Consider the following 6,363-nt stretch of genomic DNA (forward strand, 5'->3'; position numbering starts at 1 on the left):
TATATATATATATATATATATCTATACGTACTGTATAAAATTGTACATCATTACAAGATCATTGTATATCATTACAATATCAGCATTATTACAAAACAATTTGATTTGAAAAAGAAAACATAACAAGTTTTACGTTTTATAATTAACACAATTGCGTTGGATTACGCATTATAATTTTCATATTTTGCTTTAGAATAATATTTGTACATTCATTTGCCAATATTAACAGAAAATTAAGGACAGACAAATGCGATAAATATGGGAAAAATAATTGGCACCTAGATGAACGTGGAAATCTAATTTTCTTCTGCAAAAACACATACAAGATGTTGTTACAGTTACAATGTTTATTATACATATTATATTTATACGATAGTTTGACGCTTATTAAAAAAGTATTTATTTAGAAATATTCAAGGCAAAAAATAAAAGAGTCGGCGGTGAAATTCATTGTAAAGGCGTCTCGTGAGTTGCATCGGCCGCTCACAAGGAGTGTTGAACGAGAAGAACGTAGGAGAGAGAAGATTCGCGAGAAGAAAGGGGCAGATGGATTTCGACCCCGCAACAGATCGACGAATGGGATGGCGAATAAATACCTAGTATGGATTCGCTGAGAGCCAATAGCGATGCGTGATGTCCTCCCTCATTCGAGAGAGAAACGCCAATCGGGTGTTCTCGCTGTTGGCGTAACTCTCGGCAAGAAGAATAGTGAGGGTTGAAAGGAGAGGAGGGGTAAAGGGAATAGGGGTGGCATGATGGCTCGACGGCTCTACCTGCCTATTCGACTGATAAAGACAGACAGACTCCCCTGTCTTCCGTGCCAGATCATACCAGCTTTTGCTAAGGCGACTGTCGGTGTGTGGTACGACCACATCTCTAGTACCGTCTCGGTAGCCACCTACCTCCGCCGTTCATTTACACCCACTTTACCAGCAACGCCGCGATGTGCTTCGACACCTTTCTTCGGATTACACCGTTGCCCTTTAAACATTGTCTCACCTTGCCTCGCTCCTTCTATCGATATCAATGCCTCCCTCGCGTAATTAACTGAAGAGGAACACAAATTACATTTCACCGATAGGGTGAACGTCTTCATCGCTATGCAGATTCAAACCCGAGTTTCAAATGGTCTTGAAGACGATGTCGAATGATTGCTCCAGAAAGCTTTTCAACGTTTCGGTAAAAGTTATCTGTACAATGTATAAAATTTATATTTCTTGTTTAAATGAAGTAAATATAACTTATTTCAATTTTTACTTTTAAATGATTCTATTGTTTTTACATTACATAATGTACATATGTGTAACTGTATAAGTGTTTCTAGTGGGAAATTATGTTTTTCTTTCATTAAACTTTTGCGAAGAATAGATTTATTTTTGTTTCAAATATATTTAATAAAAAATATTCATTTAGCAATAATTTTCCAAAATGATCTCGTCACATAATTCGTTCATAAATTCTATCTTAACAAATCGCAAACTATCGAAAATTTAATTTGGCTTTAAAATGTGACGGCTGGTATGACTTAATTCGTTGTTTGTCATGTGACACGAGTTTAGCGTTGGCGCACGTGTCACGCCATATGTATATCACAGTGTCGTACGCAAACACTTACGCGATACTCAAGAGGGTTCAGGCTCAAACATTAAGGCAAAGTACATGTCAATACAATATCTCAATGATGATAGACCAACGATTTGTCAGGAAAAAGTTTTTATTAATTGATCGAAACAAGATATATAAAAAGAGAAAGAAAAAAGGTTTTTATATTTTCTATAATTTATTTTAATTAAAATAAAATTTATTTTAATTTAAAATAAAAAAGTATTTATTTAATAGAGATAGAAAGATATAGTAAAATTATTCTTTTTTGTACAAAATAATTTTTTGTGTAAAATGTTACGTAGAATGTGTGATTTCGGAAATATATTTTTTTACAATAATATGGAACGTATATCTGCGTACTATAAAATTATATCAAAATTTCCTGCATTCTATATAACATATACTTGAAATAAATTTGTATTTGTCATGAAATGTGTTTTAAACAATTTATTTGAGAGAGAGAGAGAGAGAGAGAAAGGACGAAGATTACCTGTAAAAAGTGAAAAGAAAATTAACTACTACATTAATAAGTACATTAATAAGTAAATTATCTAACACATTTCATATTAAATATGAATTTAATATATATTTATATATGTGTATATATTTTTACATATTTATATATATATGTACATATCTATCAATCTATATGTATGTATATATATTTATTTATCTCTCTAGGTATCTGTTTACAATTTAATTTAAGTTTTATATGAATTGCAGATAATTTATATTTTATAATACTGATATATAATTTTATGTTATTGTGAAAAAATATATATTTCCGAAATATTTTGTTTATCTTTTTTTTACAAAATTAAATTACAAGTATTATATTTGGTATGTTTGTTGTTAAAAAAATTTTATTTGTGATAAGAATTACACGGAATCTTTTTGCAATGTTAATATATCAACTAAAAATATGCGATACTGAATGAAAAACAGACTACTATGACAATCGCGCGGCCACTCTATCAAATTCATTTATGGATATGTGCATTCATGCAAATTAGCGCGGGAAAGCGATGTTTCACTGCCGAATGCATTCACATCTAAAAATAAAGAAAGCACAATTCTTCGTTATAGTCGAGTAATCTCGACTATTTACTTCGCAAAGTGAAACTTGCACTATTGGTCCGAACCATTACGTTTCCCTCTCTATATCTGCACCATATAATCGTTTCTCTCTTCCCGCACCCATGAATTTCTCCATAGCGAAGGGGAGCTCGACAGACAATATATCAGTTTACAATGATAAAAAGCAAACACAGAAAATAACGCGAAGAATTACTGAATCACACAAACAGTATGTCCCCTGTCTCTGGAGACAGGATGTATTTCGAGCGGACGGTCAGCAGCATCCGACGGAGAATACACGCCTCGCGTATTTTCCTCACAATACGGCTGCCATTGTTTTATTTTATATATGGAGACACTATATCATGTCGGTATTATTGAAAATTGTCTCATTAATGCGTACTAAATGATTGGATAGCATAATACTAACGTTTCACGTCTATAAAGTGCCGCACAGTTCGTTCAGTGATTTGATGATTAAGAGTAGCTACATTTGCAAATTTCAAATTTCCAAATGGATAAAAACAATGATTTCTATTTTACTGCTAAAATAATTGTCTAATTATATTTAATGTAAAGAATTCATACGTATGCCGTTATCATCAGCGTATGCTTTGCTTATTTTTAATTATTTTTTACTGTAATTGCATTATATAATAAAACAGTTTTTAATATTAAACAGTAGAGTAAAATTCATTGCCAATTTTTAAAAATTATTTTTTTATTAAAACTACTAATGAGTAAAACTATTAATGAGTAAAAATCCCGAAAATTTATATTTTTCTTTTAGCGTCTGTATTTTAAATTGTAATAAGTCATTGTAATTATGCAGACTGTTAATCCTTCAAAATTAAGTTGTGAATAACTTTTATTATAGATATTTAATAAATAAAAAAAGTAGTAATTATTTAAAAGTAATTATTTACACACTATGTATTACATATTAAAAAGTAAGACACCGTGCAAAATAAAAACAAAAGTAAGAAAGAAAGATTATAGTATGCTGTTTTATGTATAGTATATGTTTCATGTGTGTGTATGTGATTATATCTAATCTACTCTTCCTAAACAAAATTATTATTCAAAAATAATAAACAAATGATAAGCAGGCAATTGGGAATTGGCGCTGTGCGCAGTTTTTTGTTTCTTAATAATATTTTATATTAAATAAATTATATTAATTAAATTAAATCATGGAGAAATACTTGTATATGTTTCGGCTAATTTTTTATCCTTCTTCAGCAAAAAATTAATAGATGAATACAAATAGTTGTTATCCATAAAATTATAATTTTTTTAAAATTAACATAGTGTAATTAATAATATACAATTCTTTATACGTCTTCATGTTTCTGACGATTAAATGTGCTCAATATGTCTTTGATTCACGGACAATAAAATAATAGATTAATTAAAAGATGGCTAAACATAGAAAGATGGCGAAACATGCATTCGTAAATGATTGTTATGTGATAGATTTCTTGTGCTAGCATCAACTAGTGAAATAAATGAGTATGTATTATATGGCATTAAAGTCGTATAATACACAATAGATAAATATGGCTATGAAAAAGAAGAAGTCAGTACAACTCTTCGAACTCTTGATTTAAATATTTCGTAGATATGTGTTTCCAGCTGGAAGCTCACTTCGTCTTGAGCTTCGAATTTACTTCTCTTCCTTTCTTCCTCTCCCTTTATTTATCTATTCATCTATTTCTCCTATCTATCTTTCTCTTATCCTCTATGCTATTTAGAGATAACATCTATCTCCCTCGGTACCGCATGCATACAAACCAGCACCAAGAAGTAGACAATTCACAATTAGCAAACACAAACAAACTACGAGTGGCTTCAAGTTGCTTGGGATGCGACGGCAGCCGAGTTTAGCCGGAAGCGAGCGATGGGGTAGAGACTTCTGGGATGCGAAGCGACTAGTTCGGCAGTCCCTGAGTGTCACAACCTCTACTATACAGAATACTCATCTCTTCCTGTCCCTCTTCGAAAGTAAAGATATGCATATACGGGGTAATCCTTAAGTAGTTGTTCATCTCATATAACGAATTTGGTCTTTTTTGCATTACGCTAAATCAGTGCATACTAAAATATTAAAAGCTGTTGCACGAAATTAGAAAGTGAAATGTAAAAATATAAATAAATATATTAAACAATTAACTATCTATTAATGATATTGTCAGATTATTTAACATATATGTCCTTTCATTGTCAAAATTTGATTATATTGTATCATTGCATTGAGATATTCTGTATAAAGCAGCTTTTATAATATACATTGATCGAACGTAGTGCGAGTGATTGAATTCATCAATTAATTTAACAGTTATGATTGGTTATACTTAAATATAGATTTAAAAAATTAAAAGAATTTGTTTCAAAATTTTATGGAATAAGTTTTCAAATTAAAATGTATTTTTAGAATTAGCTTAAAACTTTCTGATTTGTGAAATCATTTCAGTGATTTATATTTTCTACTCTCTAAATTTCTTGAAGTGAAATCTCAGCCCAAAAGGATTAAAATATTGTCACTATTGAGAAAGACAAAATCTTAAAAGTGATAGATTTTCACTCTCTTTTTGGAGTGAGATTTCACACTTATGAAGTGAGATTTACTCCAAAAAAGGAGTGAGATTTCTTTTCTTTAAAGTGAGTTTCAAGCCAAAAGAAGAATAAAAATTTAACACTCTTATTCAAGCGTGCAAATTTTAGCTGTTTTTCAATAATGGCAACCTTTTAATATTTTAACCTTTTTGGAGTGAGATTTACCAAAAATTTAGTGTATACTTATATACTCTAAATAATTTATTTTTTTATTTCTATAATATTAATTCAATAAAAGCGTGACAATTATTAAGTTAATTTGAATATATAAATTCATATTTTAGCTTAATATTTAAAATTTTCGGTTTTTATAAAATATCTCTTAATATGTATACTATACATATATAATCATAAATAAAATAATATACATATATAATCAGAAATAATCATAAATTGAACTGAAAGTCGAATAAATCTATACGTTATAAATTCTATAAGTTATAAATTATTATTATTATTTAATAGTATTTGACTATTATACACAAAATTCAATAAGTATATTATTTAATATTAATAATAAATAAGTAATTGAAATATTGAGAATGTTTATCGATCTTTCTTGTTTGCACACCCGTTATACACGCATCAGACTCTCACCGTTGCGTTGGAACACTTGAAGCTCCGACCAGTTACGGCAACAATAGGCTTTGTCTTCGCACCGCCGGTGCTCACAAATTGGTAGAAATCTTGATTAAAGGTGCAATCCTCTCTGTTGCTGACTGCGGCAGCAAATATGAATTGCAGCCCCGATGCTCCTGTTCCTCTATATCAGATGAAAATAAAAGAAATCCTTGATCGCACTTACGCAGAGAATCAATAAATGAATCCAATTATACATGTTACTAAGCACAAGTTAAACAAATCGTTTTGTCTCTTATAAGCAAAATATCTTGATAATTAAATTAGAAAGAATTTACTTTGTTAAATATACAAATAACATAACTTTACTGCTGATTTAGAATTTATATGATTTTGTACTGAGATTGTAAAAAAGAAAATGTCCTGAAAATGCAATTTTTATTACAGTTGATGATGTTAACGTAAACATTTATATATATATATATA

The sequence above is a fragment of the Atta colombica genome, unplaced genomic scaffold (assembly GCF_001594045.1).
Source record: "Atta colombica isolate Treedump-2 unplaced genomic scaffold, Acol1.0 scaffold134, whole genome shotgun sequence".
Classification (NCBI taxonomy): Eukaryota; Metazoa; Arthropoda; class Insecta; order Hymenoptera; family Formicidae; genus Atta; species Atta colombica.